The sequence below is a fragment of the Myotis davidii genome, unplaced genomic scaffold (genome assembly GCF_000327345.1).
Source record: "Myotis davidii unplaced genomic scaffold, ASM32734v1 scaffold1427, whole genome shotgun sequence".
Taxonomy (NCBI): domain Eukaryota; kingdom Metazoa; phylum Chordata; class Mammalia; order Chiroptera; family Vespertilionidae; genus Myotis; species Myotis davidii.
In genome coordinates this window covers 765,721-791,254 of record NW_006298040.1, presented here as the reverse complement: position 1 = coordinate 791,254, position 25,534 = coordinate 765,721, and the positions used below count along the sequence as shown (strand labels likewise).

Sequence of the window (25,534 nt, the reverse complement as noted above, 5' to 3'; positions counted from 1 at the left end):
GATTAAATTAAATTGAACTTCCCTATACAAGATTTTTTAAATTAAGCTCAGCAAGGGGAAAAAATGAAATAAATAGTGTAAAATAAAATGAACCTACTGATCTGTGGTTACTCATTTCCTTTTAAATAAATATTTACATAATTTCACCCTTGCATTAGCATTGAAAAATATTTTTTACACAATGAATATTCCTTTCCATCAAAATGGATGGATGACGGCATATCAAGTTTACATAAATGAGCAATGGAAAAAATGCCAATACCTGTAGTCGGAACTACAGACGATTGTTGATGACTTGGAACTCTACAGATTGTTGACATTTTGCTCCCAGACCTCTATCATGTGTCCTTTATGGTCTAAGTCTGGCATCTGAACGTGGCTGCCCACAGAGGAACTGGTTGGTGATGCTTCTCTGCATCTCCAGTTCCTCTGAAAGATCTAAAAAAAAGAAAGCCCTTATTTTCTATATTTTAAAAATAATTGTGTAAGATTTCATGCCTGTAATGAATCCCTTATTCTCTAATATTTACGGAGGTTTCTCTCTGACAGAATAGTGACCGATGCCATTATTGGCGTCAGAGCAGAACCTCCCAGATGGTCGTGTATAATTAGCTCTCTGGTCTGATTACATTAAACAGCATTAATGACCCTGTTTTCATGGCTAAACCAGACACTGAAAGCCACACCATCCAGGGGCAAAGTAAGTACATACCTTTATTATTACCTATAATCCAATGCTAACAGAAGGCCAGGTCTTGTGTGTCCAAGTATTTGCTACCATAAAATATTTAGTGTAAAATAAGGAAAATAATAGAGTTGATGGTTTGGTTCTTATGCACAGAGAACTTGGAGAAAGAAAATCATAAGCTCATAAATCATAGCTTTAAATTCTAAGCTAATATTTCAAGTAAGGTGCCAGAGACTATACTAAAATAAATCCTATTTCCTATAGCTTCAGGATCAAGATTTCTGAAAGCTAAGCCCTAATTCTAAGCTAAACTACAGATGACAGAATTAGTATTCAAACTAAATTCCCAATTTCACAGCCTTTCTTTTATTAAAATTATGTCAGAATTGGAAGCATGCGAGACCTAACAATCGGGATAAAGATTTATGGACAGAATGTGATGCAGTTTAATACCTTAAGTCCCTAAATCCTATTAAGCTTCATTTCCCTGTAGAAACAACCTCCATGCCCCTCTCAGAATGTAGTCCTTCCTTGCCTAAAAACCTATAATTGCCTCCAATGAAATAGGTGCTTTGCAGGGGATTGCTGATCCTCTTAAAGTCTTAAAACTGTATCATCTCATTGTTTCTATTATTTCCAGACCTAAACCAGAATCCTGTCCCAGCAGTCTTCAGGAAGTCTGCTAGGTATGACTCATGAGAAGTCACCCTACACACAAAAAGAATTTCGTGATGTTTTCCAATTCTTAACACAAACCTAGAGAATATGTATGGTAATATAACCTGGAAATATACTGTTGGATCAGGGTGACTATATTAATAGGGACATACTCTGCAGAAACTGTATATTCAGTTTATGAGCCTGAGTGGATGGGTATGGCTTCAACAGTTTGCTTAATCAATATGTTTTTTTTTAAATATATTTTATTGATTTTTTACAGAGAGGAAGGGAGAGAGATAGAGAGTTAGAAACATCGATGAGAGAGAAACATCGATCAGCTGCCTCCTGCACATCTCCTACTGGGGATGTGCCCGCAACCCAGGTACATGCCCTTGACCGGAATTGAACCTGGGACCCTTCAGTCCGCAGGCCGACGCTCTATCCACTGAGCCAAACCGGTTTCGGCTGCTTAATCAATATGTTGAGACCTGGACCTATAAGTGGTCCACACTAAATGGACTTCAGATTTTGGATTTTCTTTGGTATTCTCTGAGGGAGATAATCAAAGAGAGGTTGAAATTCTGGGTGGAATTGTTATGTAAGATCTGCTTACTCACATCCTAACTGCATCAAGTCTTTGAGAAATACATCGGTGAGGAATGTACCAAAATTTGTGTGGAGGTGTAGTGCCTCTTTTCTGCAGGTGAGAAATAACAGTGGTAACTGGTGCTGTTGAAGTGGGCTTTCTAACTGAATAAGGATGATGACGTACAGAAGTGGCAGGGATGAAGTAGAAGCACTCACCTTCCAGAGACCAGGAAACACAGTGGGTGGCAGATCCAAAACAGTTATCAGAACGAATCGGCATGGTTGATCCACAGAAAATTTTGACGTTATCTAACTGATCATAGTGTCCCTAGGAGTGAAATGGATTGGCAGCCCACGGAAGTCTTACTTGATTTGTATAACTGGGAAAGCCTCAGATCTCACGAATGTAAGTATGACCTTAATCAGCCCAGTAAGGTGTGTAGCATATCAACCATTTCCCGCAGTTGTTTGTAGAACTAGAGCCCTTGGAATAAAACGTGAGCTCATTTATGCCAAATGAACAGGGAAAGTGAGACCATGGCTTAAGGAATTCACTATTCTAACCATGTTCTCCATCTCTCTGAAGCAGTTGGACTTTTTGAATTACATGGCATTATGAAAAAGCCAACTAGGGGACAAACTGAGTGAGAACATCTTATGTGTCTGGGCCATAGGTCTACACAGGACATGCTCCCAGGAAGTGATCAGTATGCATTGGTGTTTCTTCCATAGCTAAGATAATGGAAGCTCTAACAGAACAAGGAGAGGAGAATTGAAAGCCACGCCGGTCAGGAAACAAGAAATGAACCTGTCACTGGATGCAGATGACATGGTTTACATGGAAAATCCCCAAAATTCCAGCGTATGGCTAGCCCTCCATAAGCTCATGTAATTTCCACTAAAACTAGTTAGAAGGTTGATACCTTCATTCACTTCAAAGATTTCGGAGAAGCTGGAGTTCTCTGTACTGAGCTACACTGAGGAACCTCATCCTGTTATAGAGGAGCTACTATCTCCTGGATGAGGCAGCTCCATTCAGGCAACATGAGCCTGCTTAGTATTCAAATAATCATAGACCCTTAGTGTATAATGAGGAGATAGCTGACAAAAATTAATTACATATGGGTTCTGAGGCCCAAGGTTAATTAATAGGTTTCGCTTTGAAGTCATAGAAGTTAGTTTGAATCGCTGCGCTCTATAATTAATGTCTAATTTTGGATAAGCTCTCTAAACATCAGTTGCATTATATAGAAAATGAGCCTAATACCAGGGTTGGGGTAAGAGTTAAATGTATTATATAAATAGCTCAGTTCAGTGTCTAGCACAGAGTATGCAAAAAATAGCTTAGTGGCTCCTTTCATTTTTATCACTATTGTTTATTTTTGTAGTAAAGTAGAAAGTCATAGTCAGTAATGACAGTGGAAGTTATTACATGTATTTCATGAGCTAAAATAATTTCCAGCTTGTCTTATTTCATATCCTTGAATTTTTTTCCTGTCATCTTATTTTTATCCTACACTTCTTGATGTATGTTATCTTGCTCTGTTATATCCAGTATTATCAGCTACTTTCAATTGGTTTGTAACAATGTGGACTTAATATACAAACATAGATAAATATAGAAATGATCTTGGACTATAAATGAATAAAATGTTACAGAACCTTAAAAACTTGGGGTTTACAAATTAAAAAAGAGAAATAGAAAATATAGTTTCAAGGAATTAACACAGGTAAACCGGATTTAAAATGTATCTACCATTCTTTTTCTTAGCAAACCTAAATATGAAAACTACTAAACAATAAGTAGGCAAAGCATTATAAGTAAATTTATGAAAAAGAGAGTGATTTGAATAATGATTGTATGAATTTATTCCTTTCCCAACCACCCTGAGGAACACGGATTGCCAATTTTGCATATTCCTCATTAGCTAGACTTTACTCTTTGTACACCCTTGATCCCCGCCCCGCCTCCCCCCAAAAAATTAATTCCATACTGTTTTTTTTCCTAGTGTAGATTCGGCACATAAAAAGAAAATATTGCTAGAAATAAACCAAATGAAGTAGGATCCTGAGAGAACTCTCCTAATTATCCATGAACACTAAATTTTTTATTGAATCATCAGTCTAATTGTATATTTGGAAAAATACCTGGGGAACAAAAATAGCATATACTGAGAGTATCAGAAATATCCATCTGCATTAGAAAGACATTTTCCTTCATAACCACATACACAGTAGTGTTCAAATATTGTAGAAAACAATTTTTATAGTAAATGTTATAATAACAATGTAGCATTTACTATTCTGGCTCAGTATATACTTGTAGATAGTAATCTGTTAACACAGGCATTTGGAAAAACGCTACCATATGGTGAGAGACACAAACTCAAAAACAGGAGGTGAGGTATTAAGGGTTAACAAACAGCATTCAATGTTGTGTTACCCATAATTCAGGCTATTTAGTCATTTTAGACATTTTTATGAAAACATTATACAGAATTGAAATTTTACTGTATTATGTATGATATTAAATTTGGGTCTTTTAAAAGCAAAGACCTCAAGTTGAATAGTTCATTAGTTAATGTAACATTTAGATATATCAAAAATTACTACTGATACTACTTAAAATGATAATATTGAATTTTTGAATTAATATTATTTAGTACATTTTAAATGCTTATTTTAAAAATTTATATGCACTTAAATTTATTCCCTTTATTTTCTTATTTTTTTTTAAATCCTCAACCGAGGATATTTTTCCATTGATTTTTTAGAAAGAGTGGAAGAGAGAGGGAAAGACAGAGAGAAATATCAATGTGAAAGGAACACATCGATTGGTTGCCTCCTGTACAGGCCCTGACCAGGGCCTGGGGTTGGGGAGGAGCCTGCAACCGAACTGATGTACATGCCTTTGACTGGAATCAAATCCAGGACCCTTCGGGCCGCAGGCCGACACTCTATCCACTGAGCCAAACCGGCTAAGGCAAATTTTTCCCTTTAAATGTGCCTGTTTAGATAGCTGAGATGTAAAGGCACATTTCTCTTCCTTGAATATGCTTCATTCTTAATTGATAAAAATCTTGGGATACTGCAATGCGACGCCCACCATTCAAACTGTAGGCTTACTCTCACTGGAACTTAGAATGCATTAAAACTGACCTTAAAAATCTCACATCTGAAACACATTTTTCTCTCTTTATGTTACCAATCGCTGTTATATCCAAAATAGATTTTAGTCATTAGATGAGCCAGTTAATATTCTACTTTTTAAGGGAAAACTTTTATTCTGAAAGCAGAAGAGCCGAACAAGCAATGAACAGAAGAAGACATTTTACAAGCAGACTTTTATTGCAATCTTTTGCAGTCTTAAAATACAACCCTCTGGTACTTTCTTATCAAGGGGTTACATTATGGAATGCTTACCAGAAAATTGCATCTTACAAATAATTTCTGAATTACCCATACTGAACCAACTCATACATAGCTTCATACTGTTTTATGAACAGTAAACAATACACTGAGTAAATCATAACATGCACAGAAGTGAAAAAACTAAATGTTCTAACTGGTAAACAATACACTGAGTAAATCATAACATGCACATAGAAGTGAAAAAACTAAATGTTCTAACTGGAATGGGTTTTGATTTAAACCATTAAATTGTTCACATGTACATGTAATTGTGAGGTCGCACAGAAGGACAGAGAGCAGTCATCTATTTACATGCATGAGCTCATGGTAGAAGGGCAAGTGTATGTTTCCCATAAATACTTGGAATTCAACAATTCCACTTGGAAATATTTATTTGGGTCTTGTAAGAATTTTTTATCTTAAAATGATGTGTAAAAAATACAAATACTCCAAATAAATAAAAGTTTCATAATACATTTTTATTGACCCACTCATCAATACATTCTCAAAGAATATTTTGCCAGCGTAATTTACATGTTCTCTGTGCTTTGGATATTCCAGGCAAAGAACTCTCAATCAAGTAGCCTTGAGAGATAGGGAAATTGGGCAGGGACAAAGCAAACACATGGGTGATTTCACACGCACTGCTATAAAGCATTGTTTCCCAGAGGCAATGTGATGAGTGGGGCTTTGCTTTGGTTGATCAGAAAGGCTGTGTCTTATTTTCAGGTGTCTGTGGCTATGAAAAGATGAGGTAGAATCAGTATTTTTCTCTCTTTGTTTGCCTATACACATAAAGGATCAGGATGAAAGCAAGGAGACTAGGGTGGTAGCAGTGGAAGTGGAGAGAAGCAAACGCATTCAGGAGATAATTTTGGAGCTAGAATTGACAGGTTTGAATGCTGAATTATTTCTAAAATAAGGAACTGAAAAGAGTCAAAATGGCTCTGGGGTCTTAGCTTTATCAACTGAATAATGAGGTAAGGTAAGAGCATGATGATTTAATTTAAAATTTCTACAGGCATGTGCAGCAATGTAAGGAATCAAGATATATGTTTTGGTCATGTTAGCTTTAAGGTAACTTTTAGATCCCTGGAGTCATTGATTATGCCCTTTGATGTAAATGTGAGAGATCATAGAAAAATAAATGTTTGAGGCATTAGCATTTATGTACTGTTTCAACTGTATCAGAAAAAGAAAAAAGGATTATGTAAGGGGAGAGAATGCAGATAGAGAAGAAAAAAGCAGGCCCCGGACAAAGACCTGTGATATTTCCAAATACAGGTGTCTAGCAGAGGAGAAAGAACAGCTCAGAGAGGATGGATTTCAGACGCTAATGACAAATGTGCTTTAATAAAGAGAGAGCAGCAGCACTGGATGCTGTTGAGAGCTCACCTGAAGCAGACAGAGGTTGCCTTTGGGTGTGACAGGATGGAAGTTGTTAGCCACTGAAACCTGAGCAGTATCCATGGAGGGGTGGATCGAAAGCTAGGATCTGACGGGTGATGAGTCAATGGAACTTTGCAGTCCAACAAGGTGGATAGAACACATGCACTAACCTTAATTTTCTCCTAAAACTACACTAAAATGACAGCAAAGAAATTTAAATAATACAAGGTCAATATATGAAATATGAAATACATCTTCAAGATATTAAAACAACCTAAGTGTCCAACAATGGATAAGGAAGATGTGATATATGTGTGTGTACATACAAGGTAGTCTATAGTTATTGTCTTAACGTGAAAAATCAAGACAATAATAACAGAAACACTTACAGTAATATTTATGCATTAAATACAATGTGCTAAACACTGTTCCAATAATTTTATCCTCACCTTTAGGTAATATTATACCTGTAACGGAGAAGAGGCAATTAAAGTCCAGAGAGCTAAGTGACCTGAACAAGGTCACAGGCCAGCAAGGAGCAGCGCTTTGGAGCAAATCCTTCAGGCGAACTTCAGTTCCTGCCCCGAGGGGGTGTAAGTGTCTTCTCCAGAGAGCCAGGATCAGGGGTGAGTAAAATGGGAAGAAAATGTTTTCCTCCCCCAGTGTCTTTACTCTTTAATGAATATGTACATGTAATACTTGATAATATTATAAGTTAAATTGTTTTAAAAGGAAGAACTTACACCAAATTTCAATCTTGATTTTCTCTGGGTGTTGGAATTGTTAATAGTTTTTAATGTTTCTTTTCCTTGTCCATCTCCTGATTTCTTACATTTGACTCATATTAGTTGTGCAATTAAAAGAATGTTTTATCAATTTTTAAAAGTGTGGATAGGAGTTGAGAAAGGAGAGTATAGACATGTCTTTCTGGAAACATTTTTCTACAAAGGAAAACAGAAATAGGGTGTTGGAGATATGAGACCAAAATGGGAAATTCTAGAGCATGTTGCCATGGTGATGACAACAATCCAGCAGTGAAGGGGAACAGGGTGAGAGACAGAGAGATATAGTGAATGCCAGGTGAAGTTTTGGAGGAGATGAGAGGGAATGGATATTAAATCTATAGGTCTTCCTGGGAGCATGAGCACTTCATCTCCATCATTTCTACAGGAGTCAAGGCAGCAAGTGTCAGTTCAGATGTAGTTAAGTAGGGAGGTGCTCTAGGGGAGGAATTTCAACTCTGATAGCCTGTATTTTGGAAATGACGCGTGAGGACACGTCACCAGTTAGTGAGCAGTGGGGAATAAAGTCAATGTTGATGAAAAATCAGAAGATATGAAATGCCCTGCAATTGACTCATTAGTGAAATCAATTTCTTAACCGTGTTGTTTGGCTACTTGAGATTTATGGGCATTAACTTAAAGTGAGAATAAACAAACTGAGCATGATAAAAGTAAGACACATAGCAGTTACCACATAATGTTGCCTATTATTTCATTGTCATACTGCATCCCTCACCAGAAATCTCAGAGCAGAGCAGAGTTCAAACCTCTAACCCTGGCTTCAGTCCCTTTCAGATATTCTGAGACATAATTCCAAGTCATCTTCTAGATGCTCATTGTTTCCCCTGCCCTACTACAGATCTTGAATGCAGCATTCTGTCTACTTCCCACAACATATGAGCAAGCAAAGGAGGCAAAACACTCCCCCCATTTACTATCCTCATATTTTTTCTGGGGATGGAGAACAAACTAGGAAAGGTAAAGCCAGGCTATAGATAAAAAGAGTTCTTGTCATGTTTGCCAATTGTTTCTTGTCGTGCCATATTTCTTTAAGTCCCTGGGAGGAAAAAAATCCCATAGGATCTATTTGTTTTAAAATAAGAGCTTCCACATTCCTTGTTCCTGGCACCATTGGTTGCTTTGTGGCACTATTGATTCGGCGTCTGACTTCCTGAACCCATTCAATTGTTCCATAAGTTAGTGTTTAATCTTCATGATTTTAGATCTGCATGTTGAATTCTACTTTGCTGACCACTTGCCTGGGTATTGAGAGAATCCATATAACATTACTCATAGTTTTCAGTGAGGTCGCAGAAAGAGAGTCAGGTTGAGTGACCTGTTCAAGATAATCTGGCTAAAAACCAGCAGAATATGTCTCACGTCTTGTTCCATTCACTTTCTCTATAACTTCAGTTCCCTAAGTGTACAACGCATCCCAATCACCCAGCAGATTTCTGGGCTCCAATCCCACAGGTGCTGATTCAGTAGGTCTGGAGTGACGCCCGAAAACCAAAACTTCTAATAAGTTCCCAGGGGATATTGATGTTGCTGGTCCTTTTCTGTAGAACAAGACATAAATCTTTTTGTCAATTCTTCTGGCTCCGAGTCCAAGAATCTTACTGTTTCTCTGTATCTCCCAACATACTGATACTTTCTTCAGGTGTACATGCCCCGATCTTAGGCTGTTCAGGTGCTATTTCTACAGGTTAAACAACATACTGCTAGTCTCTCCTTGCAGAACTGCCTTTAGACTTCTAGAAGTAATCCTTGGAAGGGTCTCCTGTTAATGATTGTATGTGGTATCTACAAGATATGGGGAATTTCAGTTAAAGAATAGCTCCTCTAGAGGAAATGGACTAGGGACTTCTCTAGGTTTTAAGATTGTAACATCCAGCCTGGCTGGTGTGGCTCAGTGGTTGAGTGTCAAACTATGAACCAGGAGGCCATGGTTCGATTCTGGGTCAGGGCACATGCCCAGGTTGTGGACTTGATCCCCAGTGTGGGGCAGGTAGGTAGCAGCTGATCAATGATCCTCTCTCATAATTGATGTTTCTCTCTCTCTCTCTTCCTCTCTCTCTTCCTCTCTCTCTCTCTCTCTCTCTCTCTCTTCCTCTCTCCCTCTCCCTTCCTCTCTGAAATCAATAAAAATATATTTTTTAAAAATATTGTAACATCCTTGGCTCTGTCCCCTACTACCCTTTGTACAAAACCAAATCCATTCAATGCAATGTGACTTAAATTTCCCCAAATGTCTTCTGTAGGTATGGATATTTTAAAGCCATTCACTTATCTCAAGTAGTGTTCAGACTCACATGTGCAAAAACACTCAAATTATTTTTCACAGGCCGCAAGGGCAACATATAATTGAATTATTGTCAAGAGAGTCTATTATTCCTTAAGAAAAATATACAGCAAAAACTAGACATTTTTAATCCCAGGTAAATTTCATGCATGTTTTAAATGTGAAAAATGCTTCTACTGCCAAACCGGTTTGGCTCAGTGGATAGAGCATCGGCCTGTTGACTGAGGGGTCCCGGGTTCGGTTCCGGTCAAGGGCATGTACCTTAGTTGCGGGCACATCCCCGGTGGCAGCTGATCAATCTCCCTCGTTGATGTTTCTGGCTCTCTGTCCCTCTCCCTTCTTCTCTGTAAAAAAATCAATAAAATATATTAAAAAAAGAAAAATGCTTCTACAAATGCAAAATGACATTTTGAATTTAGCTATTCATATCTTATAGCTTAAATACTGACAAAATTTTAGACACCAGTATAATCATCCTCAACACTATAGCTGTGTGTATTTTGTATTTTTTCCTCTGCCAATTGAAAAAAAACACTGGGAAGATACTTTTAGAAATTTAGACAATCTCTGGGTAAAATAACATTTTTGCCAAAAATTTGTTTGAAGGTGAGTTATGATGACCCCCAAAGAGATCGTCTTGCTTTAAAAACAGTAGATTTGAAAGTGTACTCTGACTTGGAACATTGTGCATAAAAGAAAGAAAGAAAAGCATTAGAAGAACCTTAGACAGTATTTTTCATTAAATTGTCATGAAAGATTTCTAAACAATAAAACCAAGTCATATCATAAAAATGCCAACCATATCAACTGAGGTATGTATTTTGTGATAGGAGACACGAAGATTAAAAGTCATCAAAAAGACATTGTTATGCCATGGAAGATGTTTCATTGGTTTGATAATAGTGATGAATTTATGAAATGAGTAATCTTCATAGCAATAATTTTCAGAAATCTCTATACCTGTACATGTTTTTCTATTTCTCAATTTTGAATGTATGTCTCTACATCTGTATACAAATCTCTATTTAAGTTTGGAAAATAATAAATTTCAAAAATATGAAAGTTATAAGATCATTTAAATGGTTTATATCTTCCGGGGTTCTTGTCCCAGCATCAAGAAGGGTTCAGGAAATCTGGAGAAGGCTGTGCGTAGATGTTAAATAAGAGGAGTCCAGAGACGAGAGATAATTTTGAAAGGCATCTGGGGGTCAGAGGAGCTTAGTTAAAGGAGCTCAGTCCTAAGGTCTTAAGTCTAAGGCCTTAGGTTCTCCTCGTCCCCAGGACTCCATGCTTTTTATTAACACAATTAGTCCTGAGGCGAGGCAGAGAGATACACTTCAAAGGGTATACAGAAACATTGTCAGGATGGGGGAATTAGCCTACGGCTGTTCAGGTGTTTGGCCAGTAGGAGGCGATAACATGTAGATTAAGATGCCTTTTAGCTCTCTGGCAGCCAAGAATCAATTTAATGGATCCTATTCAGGTTTGGGGAAATGCCTTCAGCCATTCCCAGATGCAGCCCTGCTGTCATACTGGAATTGGTCTTCAGCAATATCCTTGGAAAAACAGTAAAAGTTCTCATCTAAAGACTAAACTCTAAAACTTTGCCTCTTGGGTATAACAGTATTGGGGTGGGGCACTTAGGGTTATAAGCTTCAAGTTAACATCAGCCAATCTTTTCTATCTCCATCTCTGACTTAGCAAATCCACATGTTTATCTTCTCCTGAACACTTCCTGCCTTTTAAAATTCCCTTCTCTTTGTTTTGTTACTAGTGGTGACTCATCTGCTAGCAATTCTCATTCAATGATCATTGTCTTCCTCTTCACCCATATTTGCTTTCACTAGTAATTCCATGATGGAGTATGCAACACATATCCAATTCTTCCCTAGAAGAAGTGCCCCAGCATCATTTAATAGGGACCCTCTCCAGAGATTGACTCCATTTATGTAACAATCACCTTTAAGAGTAAGTGGAAACAAGAAGTTTTTGGAAAGGTGTCTTTCTTAATTAACTAAAGGTCATGAGGCTATCACGACAATGGATCTAAATAATAATGTTGATTTTTTTTTTTGAAAATGCTATATGTATGGCAGTTTGTACTTCCATTGGGATACAAAGGGCAATAAGCTGTCCCTTCATTTGTTAGCAGTCATTAATGTTGCAGTCTTTTATTAGAGTAAAATTTTAATGCCACCATTAGACAGAAATGGAAGCCCATGGAAAATAGATGGCAACTATCATGGGATGGGTGAGAGGAGATGGTGACTCAGATTCTAATAGCGTCCGTCAGGCAGTCCCCTGAACAAACGAGAGAGGATTTGATGGACCATTTGGGCAGGAAGTTGGAAAAGGGGATGGCTTTCATGGAACTTGGAATGACAGTGTCCACTAATCAGCTGTGTAAGAGTCTCAATCAGAAAAGAGATTTTTGAAGTATAGATTTGAGAAATGGGCGTGAATATAGACGGTAATTGAAGCTATGGGAATAACTGGAATGGCCTAGAAAGAAAGAAGAGACTGGAAGGCATGCAAACAGCAAATCCGTCCAGTAGAGCAGTTATTTTCTTTGCCCTGCAGGTTATTGCTTCTCAGTTTTTCCTTATTAAATATGTATGTCTTTAAACAGGACATGCACTCTTCATTTGGATATAAACTACATTAACTACATGATTTTTCTGGTTCATTTCACACATTTCTGCTATTTGTTTGGATCTTGTTTGCTATGCCTGGTGTGGGAAGGAGTGCACAGCTTTACATAGAGTCCTTCTAAGATCAGCATCTAAGGGAAGAAAAGGAAAAAGGAATCTGAGTAAAGATAATAAAGAGGCAATCAGAGAAAGAGAAGGAGAATCTGAATCTCATGACAGAGGTCAACCATGACAAATGCTGATGCTATCGGGCAAGATGAGGACTGAATAGTCCCTATGTTTTTTGTGACAGGAGGGTCATTGCTGACCCTTTGCAGATGGAATTAAGTTGGAGAGCTCAAGATGAGATAATTCTGGATTAGAGAAGGCCCTAAATCCAATGACAGTGTCCTTACGGAGGACACGGACACAGAGGAGAAGGCCATGTGGAGAATGAGGCAGTCTTACGCAGCCACAAACCCAGGAAAACATGGCATCACCAGAAACTAGAAGAGGCACTCCCTTTCCCAAGCAATAGGGGAGGGCATGGCTCTGAAAACAGCTGGATTTCTGACCTCTGGCCTCTGGAATAGTTGTGGGTGGAAATAGGGTTCTTTCAGGAAGTCACAAGAATAGCGACCCAGAGATCCATGTAGGGGAGGATGTGGTCTGGCTGAAAGATTTATTTGAGTGGAATTAGAAGTCTGCCCCCAGGTTCCCCATGTCTCAGCTCGGTCCCACCTTTAAAAAAAAAGTCCAATCTTGTCTTCATCAGGCCCAGTCCAAAGGCTGGTGTCCAAAAATTCTGTGCCATTGGTTTAGTCCAGTCCAGTCCTTGTCACCATCTGGCTTGCTTAGCCTCTGTTCCCTGCTGTGTTCTGACAGGCACTGTGCCCAGGCCTTTGTGGTGTGCACAGGTGGCTGCCAGGGCCACACTGTAACAGGGAATAAAAACGTTATACTACTCCAACAATGAAATAGAATTAGAATAAAATGTACTAACCAACTGATAAAAGGAACCCACACACTGACAGTTGCCTTATAAGCATATTGCAGGCATCAGCAGTTCCAGTTCCTGCGTGTACAAGAAACAGCCTTGACCATGGCTTTGGTTGACACAGATCACCCAACTGCGGGAATTGGGCTAGCACTGACCAGTTCCAGTCTGCTGACATGAAAGATCCTTATTGGGACCAGCGAGGACACTGCCTGCAGGCCCACAGCCCCTCCTCCTGACCTCTTTGTTCTGCTTCCCCTCTCCAGCTCTATAAAAACCCCTGCCTGGGCTCCTCCCCAGCCAGGCCCTGGTCAGGGCGTGTGAAAGAGACCACCAGTCAATCGATGTGTTTCTCTCACATTGATGTTTCTCTCTGTTTTTCCCTCTCTCTTCCAGTCTCCCTTAAAGTCAATGGGAAGATATCCTTGGGTGAGGAGTAACAAAAAAATTAATTAATTAAAATAAAGAAAGAAATAAAAGCCTCTGCCTGCACTGAGATGCTGAGATGGGCTTTGGACAAGAGTCCCCCATCTTCTCCAGATGCTGTCACTCAATAAACCTCTTTTCTTTTTTCCCAAGCACTTGTCTCATGAGTTTGACTTTCATGGCAGCAGGCAGTTGAACCTTGGTTTTCGTTGCAACATGGCTATCATGGAGAGAAAATGCACAACGCAGGGTGAGCACATGTGTATCAGGGAGAGAGAGAAAGAGAGAGAGAGAGAGAGAACTTTGTTAAGCTTGGGTTATATTATCTTGGGCTTGAGAAGGACCAGGTTCACTTTCAAACTAACCAATCAACTTCCCAATCCTTCATTGCTGGGTCCTCTCCTAACCAATCCATTTCCTAGATCTTTCGGGGTTCTGTGTCCCTTATTCAATCTAATCCTTTCCCCAGGCTAGACAGACAGGCCACTGTGGTCACCACCTCGGCTGCTATTGCACTTGTGCCCAGCAGGGGGAGTTCCCCTTTATTGTTCTATCCCTCCTCCCAGTGAGCTAGGGGGAAAGAACCAGTGGTTCCTTGGGGAGTGTGTGAAGCTACAGCTTCCTAGTGAAGCAGACCTATGCTCCCTAGTTGATTATGCTGAATGATGTCTTATATCCCTTTGCCCGCTTCCTTTATTAATACCTAGCTACCTACACTAACAGAACTGTGAGAAGAAATTTCTGTTGTAAGCCACTCAGTTTGGGGTGATGTGTGATGGTAGCTCTAAGAAAGAAATACAGAGGGTATTCCATAAAGTTAGCAGAGGATACAAAGAGTTAGTTCTAAGTTGAGGCGATGAGTGGATGGAAATTCAACGTTAAGAACGACACACAGACATGGTAAGATAATGATAAATTAGGGGAAGAGTAGAATAGCTACTCTTCTGCCCCTCAGTATTGGCACCTACCCTTTCTGCTTTCCGAATCCCTCCTCTCTAAGCCCACTTGGCCATTTGGCAGGCTTTATTCCACTGACAAGCTCACCATCTTCTGAGCCTCCTCATTTCATAGGCCAAAATAATGTAAGTGTTCAACAATATAATATAAGCAACGGCTTTCACGAGAGCAAAGGATGGAGCAGGTGTGGTGTGGAGTGAAGAATTATTTTATGACCACACACTAGGTGGAGATGCAGGCTGAGCACGCTGTAATAAAGAAGGTACAGGGTTTTAGAAGCAGATGTATAAGAAGAGGTTATCCTGCAGCAACAAAGCTACTGGTTTCATGAATCGATGTGTTCCGTTGCCCAGTTTTGTGTTGCTTTTCGTTTTAAAAATAAAGCACGAGGTTATTAAAGAAAAGAAAGGGGTAAGTAAAGAAAAGGGGACTGCCTCTGGGTAGTGGAGAACTGTTTCTGGGGAAATATAGATCAAAAGTGCTGCTCCCGCGGCAGCACAGGCAGAGGATCAATCACAAAATGCTTTCTTGCTGGGGTGAGAGGCAGCCAGTCAGGAAGGGGGGAATCTGTCTCCACTCTTTGTATACAGCTTGGCTTGCAAACAAGATGCCAGAGGGCAAAAATAACCTAATCACCCCTTCATTCCATTCTTCTCTTTCTTTTTCTTCTTTTTTTTTTTAAGATATGCTCACTAATTCCACCAGGAGTTTTATGGCTCAAAACAACACAGTCAGAAAACAGCTTCACAAACCATCTGGCTAATTTCCCCCAAGACCAAAGAAGTAAGAAGTAGAGCTTTTCTCCCCTAGCACTGTTTCCAGATTCACAGCATGTATCTGACTGTGCCCGAGGGGATCTGTGTGTGTGGAAGGCTGGGTGTGAGAGATGGATGATGGCGTAGCATGGGTTTCACAATGCTTAACTATTTCATGACTTCATGCAGAAGCTTCCTGGAAGGGCAGGTGGAAGAAGGAGGGATTTCCAAGGCTCTATTTAATGAAGCATAAGAATAGCCTTCGATGAGAAAATAAAATACCTGGCTTTTATGCACACGGATCGTAAATAATAGGGATAAAAGAAAAAACAATTTGAAAAGACTAGCTATCCAGGCACTTGCTTACAAAGTAGTAAATGTTAAAGCTCCATTGGTTTTGATAGCATTGGAGGGGTATATTCCCTACGGCGGTGATAACTCAGGTGGTTCCCATGCTCCCATGCTGAATCCAAAGTCAAGTGTGTCCCTCAATTTGCCACCACCGGTGACAACCACTGATGGCCATTTCTAAGGATCTGGAGTTTTATTTGGTATATCCTACTAGATTGAAATGACTAATGGCAATGTTTTCTAAATAAGACACTTAAAAACTGAATTGTGCCCAGTGTGTGGTTTAGTGGTTGAGTGGCGACCCATGCACCAAGAAAGAGGTGGCTGGTTTGATTCCAAGTCAGGGCACATGCCCAGGTTACGGGGTTGATCCCCAGTAGGGGGCATGCAGGAGGCAGCCGATTGATGTTTCTTTCTCATGGATGTTCCTATCTCTTCCTAAAATCAATAAGCACATATTTTTTAAAAAATCTGAATTGTGATTAATTGCCTCTCAGATTTGGTTTATTTGGTCTAAATATACATCAATAATTTGAAAGAGGCTCTTCTATTAAAACATCTTTAATAACATGGTCACATTCATTTTTAAGACCTCTGCTCTCCCAACCTATATTAGGAATCACAAGTTAGATTTCTAATTTCATTCTACATAGCTACTTGTAGATCTCTTCCCACAATATAATGCTACCTATTTTTATTCCCCCTTAGAATTGTGTCTCTGTGATCATCTTATTTTTTTTCTTAACTTAGATGAAGTAAGTTTCAGCTAATTCTTGTGAAAGCGCAAGTTCTAAAATGATTTTAATTAAAATTCTAAGTTGATTCTGAAAACCTGCTAGTTTCATATTTAAGACATTGCCTCATTTTTTTTTCTTTCAGCTAAAAAGAAGTACTAAATGGAACTAATTTCACGCTTGCGACACATACTTCACTATCTTGCTTCTTAAAACCTTTCCTCCCTCTACAGTCATGATACCTACTCAATAACTTCTTTTTGCCCAAAATTTGCTGGTAATTCACCACCTATTCTGTCACTCAGCCGAACGCCATTCACTGCAAATCCTCATTGCTTCTCCTCTCATCCTTTTTACCTAGCTCTTACCAGGTACAGCACTTTTCATTTTTAAATAGAATCAGACTTGCATAACAGTTGCAAAAGTAGTCTGAAGAATCCCCTATACACTTCACTAAATTCCTCAAATGTTGACATTTTACTACACTTTACCATTTATTCTCTTGATAAATTGATTGATTGACAAATAGGTAGCTAGAGATGTTGATATAATTTTCCTGAAATGTTTGTGTTTTCAGCAGCATTATCAAAACCTATGTAAAATTATGACACTATTAAGTCTAATTTTTCTAGCAGGGAACAAATATTATTATTTTTTTAAATCTTCTGTTACTAGACAGCACCCTGAGTTGGAGGGGGAGGGCTGGTCCTCTTAGGCTCTTTTCAATCTCATTTAGAAAGATCTCAGATGAGTGACAGACAGAAGCATTCAGGCAAAGCAAGCAAATTTATTAAGGGAACACAGCAAAAAAAAAAAAAAAAGCATGTGGTACACAGCATAAGCAGGCAACCCAGCTAGTCTGGTGAAGGTTTAGGGCAGTGGTTCTCAACCTGTGGGTCGCGACCCCTTTGGCAGTCGAACGACCCTTTCACAGGGGTCGCCTCAGACCATCCTGCATATCAGATATTTACATGACGATTCATAACAGTAGCAACATTACAGTTATGAAGTAGCAACGAAAATAATTTTATGGTTGGGTCACCACATGAGGAACTGTATTTAAAGGGCCAGAAGGTTGAGAACCACTGGTTTAGGAGTTTTATACTTTTCTGTCTACAGGTTTCAAGGTTCCTCTTGGGCAACAGACCAGATTTAAGGTCCCCCTTTTACTTTGTTGAGGCTTTTCCCAGAATTTATGAGAACATCTGGTGATTTTATCTTGGCAAGTTCCAAGACTGCTGATTTCTTTGTTCAGTGGGTGAGATAAATTCCCCTTTTCCCCTTCTTCTCCTGCCTTAGCAGTTACCTTCCCTGCCTAACATCTCCCAAATGATATTTGTCCTTAGGTGTAGCTGGCATAAATGGCATTAATTGGGTCTTTGTTCTTTATTTTCCCAGGGCAGGGTGATTTAAGCTATGTATTCTCTGCTTAGAGAAGAGAGGTATTACAGTTTGCCATCAAGTGTCCTTGGTTGGAGAAGATAAGGTCTGGTCATTCACAAGGTGGCTGCAAGCTGCCCAAACTGTTTGGTCTTGTTTAATTTCCTTGCCTCAGTTTCCCCTCCCACTTGCCAAGGAATTTTCCTAGCTTCTTACTATTTTGCCACTTCTCTATTACTAAATTTAAAAGAAAGAATATATAACTAAACCATTAAAAGATGCTAAGTTATGCATGTTTAAATAAATATTTTTTTTTTAAAAAAGTGAAGATGGTTTAAACAAAACAAACATTGTAAAGGTAAAAATTATACATATGTGCCCATCAGAAAGCTCATAAACTCAGTCAAAACACTGCATAGCAAAGTGTTAAAGCAGTCTCAGTATGGAAAAGGAACTATTTGCCTTATTTTATTTTTAGAGACTATCCTTGAAAGGACTATACAAGTTGATCAGAAGTAAAGACGAAATTGCGGGAGAAACTAAATATGCTAAAGAGGCTCCAAAGTAAAAGAAAACAGGATTTTCTTTCTTTTTCTATATGAGTCTGGAAAGCAATTAGGCCATCAAAGAGAAGCCTTGAACCTGGAACAAAAGTAAATGAGACAAAAATAATGATAATCTAATTATCTGCCTCAGAGTTTACTAAGGAAGATACTTGAAAAATTCCAAATATACAATTTTCTTTGAATTCATGTCAAATTTTAAATAGAGTCATTGCTCAAGATGATGTTGAACCAGGATATTTGAAAAACTAAATTCAAGTACTTATAAAGATTGCATGCTGTACATGGGAAAGTTAAAAAGGCAAAAACAATGAAATAGAGGAATAGAAAAAAATTAGTACTGACTTACCTATAAAAAGAATTCCAAAAATACCCTGGATACACAAGCCCGAGTCCTCTCAACATGGCAAGATTTAAGAATTAAAATGTCACAGGCAGTAAATTCTTAGCCAAGCAATCACTGGAGAAAAAAAATAAAGCATATTTTCTTTCAAAGGATGTTGACAAATGCATGTTTGCCATGGACTTGAAGACTTGGACAAAGTTCCAGACCATTAATTTAATTCGATTATCATGATGAAGACTTACTAGCCATTATTCTGCTTTATTTGCTGGCTAAGCGAACTCTACATCTGAGAGAAAAGATACTTTGGAACATAAAAAAGATGATTGAAAAAAGCGGAGATAAAAAACACTCATAACGATATTAAATATTTCTATAAGTTATGTGGAATAAGGCATAGTTCAACAAACCCTGGAGCCAGTGTTATATTTTTCAAACAGTTGAGTGTGCTGAGGTCATAGAAATGGGTAAACCATGCCCTTGCCCTGAGGTAGTTCCCGCTGCTGGGAAAGAAATAGCCTCAGACCAGTGACTGGTTTAAGTGAAAAGACAGAAGAATGCACAAGAGTTCCAGATTGGCTCGGCCTCCGGATGTGCAGGTTTCATTAAGCTCTTTCCAATAGAGATCCCAAACATATGGGAACAAACAGAAGCCAGAAGCCGTGAGGCCATTTAACTTAGCACGGATGGGAAATAACATCGACTTAAAAGTGAAGACATAAAAGCGGGTCCCACCTCCTCAGATGATGTGCTCCCGACTCCGTTTTGATCCAGTTACTGCCTCTAGTGCCATCACAGAGGAACTCCAAGAACACTGTGCCACCATCTGCACCAAATGGACTTCCTGCAGCGCTTGTCCCTGAAACTCATGAGAAGAGTCTACAGAAGCAACATGGAAGAGATTCAAAGCGTAGAAAGGCTGCCTTATAGTGACTTTCACGAGACCATAACTGTTTTCCTTCAGACTTCAGGGAAATGGAAGTTCCTGATGTGCCTGCAATTATGGCAGATGGAGTTTACAGATGAAACGTGATTCTTCATTTTGAAACACCAGAGTCTTTGACTGAAAATTCATTTAAGAAGTACGAAAACATTATGGAATTCATCCTGACTTTACCATTGTGTTCTAAATTCTCTTCCTTTTACATATATTTAAAACATTTTCTATTATGTTATTTTTTCCTGCTTATTATAAAGTCTTTACTGATACCCTGAAATTTTTTAAAAAATATATTTTATTGATTTTTTTACAGAGAGGAAGGGAGAGAGATAGAGAGTTAGAAACATCGATGAGAGAGAAACATCGATCAGCTGCCTCCTGCACATCTCCTACTGGGGATGTGCCCGCAACCCAGGTGCATGCCCTTGACCAGAATGGAACCTGGGACCCTATCCACTGAGCCAAACCGGTTTCAGCAATACCCTGAAATTTGTATTCCACACTCAGTTCTCAGATAGCATCTGTTTCTCTGAAGGTAATTTTTAAATGATATCCATATTTCTGAAGATACTGTTGCTTCCATTAAGATTCTGACAAAAATCAATTTCTTTTCAAATTCTTATTAAATGACTCATGAATCACCTGCTTCATGGATAGATTCTATCTCTAATATAGTGACAAACATATTGAAATAGGTGTTATCAGTTCCTCTTATCATTACCTCCCAAAAATTGACTTTATTTTATGAACAAAGTGGGAAATGAATTAATTATGGTGTCAGCAGAATGATCTCTTTGCTCTGATTATAAATGTATCAATCTTATCAACAACCACTTACGACCCATTATCCACTCAGAATCTTGCTAGATTCTGGAATTAAGACCCTATTATCACCCTCAATCAGCCCTCTAATTGAATACTGGCATCAGCAAAAGCATAGTAATAAGTTTTGATTTTTAGTGAGCCTAAAATGCATGGAAAGGACAGTACATTTTAGGATGTTTATATTTTATCCAACCTGACTGGATCTCAACCATGGTAGAAATTTTTATTCTCCTTACTTCTGGGAAATGGATTTTTTATGACTTTATTTTATTTTGCAAAAGAAGCTATTCACCATGATATGCATAAATGCATCAATTGCCAGGTAATTTTGAAACTACAGACAGTAATGAATCCAGAATTAAATTTGTAAGATAATAATGCACTTTTTTGAGCAAAGAAATGAAAAAGCAGTTATTTTGTCAAACAGCTATTCATAATTATTAGAGGTCTCAGAGCTACTCAGAGACGATCACGGGAAAATCTACTCCAAACCCGTTAGGGCTAAAATATGTTTTATTGATTTTAGAGTGAAAGGAAAGGAGAGGGAGAGAGAAAAAAGCATCACTGTGAGAGAGAAGCATTGATTGGTTGCCTCCCATACACACCCCAACCAGGTATCGCACCTGAAACCTGGGTATATGCCCTGACCTGGAATTGAATTCGTGACCTTTTGGTATGTGGGACAATGCTCAACCAACTGATCCACATCAACCAGGGCTCAGCCATTATTTTTTTAAGGGCTAGCAGTTATATTGTTTCTCAATTATTTCATAATGTTTCAAATATTTTAGAATCTGTCCAAATAATATAAACAGGCAGACAATTAGTCTGTGAGTCCAGTGAAGAAATAAGTGAAGGTTCTACTTGTTCTGGCATAGAGAGAACAACTCTTACCAAAAGGTTCCTCCTGCAAAGCACATTCTCTCTCTTTATGCAAAACCATAGGCTTTGCATTTCTTGTTGCTCTCTTTGTGTTCTATAAATGTGCCTGTAGCCTGCTGGTCTTAAGCAGGATCTATACTAATAAAAGAGAAACATGCAAATTGGTGTCACTCCGCTATGCCCACCAGCCAATCCGAGCCACTATGCAAATTAGCCCAACAGAGATGGCAGTTGATTTGCATACTCAGGTATGGAGTGAAGACTGAAGGCTCCAGCTGGAGAGAAGACTGAAGAGGCTTGCTTGTCCACTGCGGCCAGACCAAAGGCCTGGGTCCTGGGTGCCGGAGGAAAACCGGTGCTGGCAGCCAGGGGAAGGAAGGCCTATTGCGTGAATCTTCCTGCAACAGGCTTCTAGTATGGCAATAAACATCCATTCTGTCAGTCAGCTGACTCTTGCTTCATGAGCCTACATTATATCCATCAGACAATTACCAAGACAATAAAAAAAAAGGCATGCATATGTTTATATTTAATAGGAAGAGAACAGGTGATAAAGCATTACTATATCAAATACTGACAACCAGATGTCAAGTGGGCTATGGGATATAGCAGTCCAAAGTTTTGAAGATAAAGTCAGGATGGAAATGTAAATTTGGGAATCAACTATACAAATATTTAAGCATTTTAAGATTTTAAGTAAAGTCATAGGACTATATATCACCCTGAGGAGTTCATGTCATTAGAAAAGATGTGATAACTGAAACTGAACCGGGGGGCATCCTACGTGTAGAAGATGGGGAGGCAGGAGAAGCCATCAGCAAGAACAGAAGGAGAAGAGACAACTATGGTTTTTGAAGATAGAGAAAAAAATTGTCAAGGAGGTAGCAGCGGTCAACTGCATCCAAATAAGGTGAAGACCAAGAATTTTGTAATATGAAGGTCATCGTGGACCCTGGCATGTGCAATTTCAGTGAAGAAATGGATGAAAGAATAAAAATAATTAGATATAGGAAGTATAGAAAACTAATTTGGTTTGATTTTGTTTCTTTGCTTTTAAGATGAATAAATTTCACATGTTGATATGGCAATGATGGTGATCCAGTTAAGAGAGAAAACCTCCTGCTACATGACTAAGAAAGAGAGAAACTTTTCTGTACAGATGTCATTGAATAAGCCAGAGAGGATGGGGTCTAGTACACATCTAGAATGTTTAGTTTTAGTTAGGAGCAAAGCACACTTCATCCATAATAATGGAAAGGAAGACAGTGCATGACCCACATGGGTGGTTATTGCTGTAGGTTAAATTGTGTGTTCTAAAAAGATACGTTGAAGTCCCAAGCCCCCAAGAATGCATGAATGTGACCTTACTTAAAAATAGGGTATCGGTGAATGTCATCAAGTTAAAATAAACTCATGCTGGATTAGCGTGGGGCCCAATACAGCCTCTAAAAGGAGAGAAGTTGGAACACAAAGCCACAGACACACTCCCTAGGGAGCCCACCGTGTGACAGCAGAGACTAATTGGAGCTAGAAACACCAAGGATGCCAGCAACTTCAAAAGCAAGGAAAAGGCAAGGAAGGACCCTTCCCTAGGGCCCTGAGGGACCACATGGTTCTACTGACACTGAGATATCAGACGTTTAGCCTCTAGAACAGAGGGAGAATACATTTCTCACTTTTTAGCCACTGTTTGTGGGACTTCCTATGACCGCTCTAGGAAACCAGGGCAGTGGTACATGCAGTGGTAATTCACCTCTGATTCCCTACTCCGCATGTCACAGATCTTGGCAGTATTTTAATAGCTATTTAACAAGTTCTCTGACATTTGTTATTAATAAGAAAAACAATAGGAAAGATGAAGGATCTGGGTAAAACAAGGTTTCAGGTACATAGTCAAATAGGAAAGGAATGCTTCGATGAGATACTAAATTATGTATAAAACTGGCTACATTTCTACAGAGCAATACAACCATAACACCTTTAGTTTTCTCTACCGGACTATAAAACCATACCATTGTATACATTTCTATGTCTTCATCTCCACCCCAAGTGACAGCCAGTCACCAACATATCTCTCACCCATTGCACGTTGTTATTCAAGTATTCTGTGAGGTAAATTTAATTTCCTAAAATCCTCTGAGGAAAGATGGTTTAGGAGTAGAAAAAGCTGCTTTTATTCAAACTAGTTAATTAGAAAATGCTCTAGGAATAATATCAAAGTTTCAAGCAGTCTTTCGTATTTTTCCAATTAGAATAATTTGGGATAATTTTACTTAATTGTAATGTAACCAAGATTTATACCCAGACTGTATGTCATCAAAATAGTTATTATTAACTACTGCAAATACTCTGATAAAATCTAAGTCATAAAGACAAACATTTAACAGATTATAAATTCGCTTTCATATGATAATGAACTATTATAATGAGCTATAATAAATAAATAAAATTACTTTCTAAAGACTAATAGTTTCCCATCTCTAGAAAAATTATCTTTTGATTTTCCTATGAGATGTCCACATTTATATGGGAGATTAACAGATTGGCTTTCACTCTGCCACTCACTGCCCCAAGTCTTGAATTTGCATAAACTGCCTTTGTTCTTTCCTTTTCCAAACCAGCTTGTAATTATAGCCTTAATGTAAAATCTTCCTCAGAAAAAACTATGCAGTGACTACTTTCTAGAATAGACCAATTAATATTCCAGCCACTGACCCCAGCGTCTTTTTTATATTGTAACATTTGAAGACACCCTATCTATCTCTAGTGCTTCTAATTAACTCCTCATATTTTTCTTAACGATAACGAGCCCCAAACCTGACTACTTAAATCAGCCAATTACTATATTATTTAAGCAATATTTGTTTAAAATCGAGTTGATTTATTTAACACCCTAAAAATTATATATATGATAACATCCACATAATATGCATTTTCTTATCTAGTGAAAGAAATGGCTATTTTATGACCTAAAATTAAGCATCTGTTGATGTTCACTCATATTTTTTATCTTGGATAGATGATAATTGCCATTTTGCTGGGAATATTTCTTTACTTTTCCTAAATAATCTGTTGAAACATCCATTACATTGAGTTGAGAAAAACAGTAATTTAAAAACAATGAAGTCAATAAAACAGTGTCACAATTCTTTGAACTTTATATTGTCTTAATATATTGGTGTTTGAACTTAGAGCAAAATCAATAAAGAGTTTGGTAATTTGATTACTTTAAATTCACTTTTTTTTCAAACTCAGCAAAAGTGTATTATTTTTTTAATGAACTTCATTGATTTTAATGCCTGGAACAAGCTTTACAATTCTGTGTCTTGGCTGGCTGCCTGCTGATTGAAAGAGTGAAGGTTCATTTTAAGTGGGTCGGTTAGTCCATTTGGCCTTAAAATAATATCATTGATCTTCAGGGTGCATAAAGACCTTATAACATGTCATTAGACTGTTTATATGCTCTGTATGGGCATCAATCAATCATGCAAAACATTTACTTATTCAGACTCTAGGCAGTCCATGATTACAACTGCCATGAGGATAATTCACACCATAGTTCCAACTATAAACTAATGGTCAGGGTCCTACTACCACTCTCAACCTCTGATTGATTTTTACTATGAAGGTTATTTGCAGCCGTAAGCAAACAGACGGGAAAAACAAAACTATTTTCCTAGTTAAGATGTTTTTATCTAAAGTTAAAAGGAGTTAAAGACTGTCACCCATATATATTACAAATTATCACATATAGTTAAATTGTGGCATCAAAATGATTTAATTACATAAATGGTAAATAATTTACAAATAGAAAGAAACAAAGATACAGATAGAAGAAAGAGAGAATTAAAGCAACTATAGAAAGATTTATAGATATGACAGCAGGGTCAAAATAAAAAAGAACATAAGGCTAATTGTATTTTATAAAATT

At 38.2% G+C, this 25,534-nt stretch overlaps 1 protein-coding gene across 3 annotated transcripts in view; it reads left to right on the top strand.

Moving 5' to 3' along the window:
• Positions 1-635: 635 nt before the first annotated feature.
• RGS17 (regulator of G-protein signaling 17) overlaps positions 636-25,534 on the top strand; it is a 214,066-nt gene continuing 189,167 nt past the window's right edge. For all 3 annotated transcript variants that reach the window (XM_015570482.1, XM_006773750.2, XM_015570481.1), the window contains exons 1-2: positions 636-700; positions 7,192-7,362. The gene's annotated coding sequence lies outside the window, so the exon portion shown is untranslated. The remainder of the gene's footprint in view (positions 701-7,191; positions 7,363-25,534) is intronic.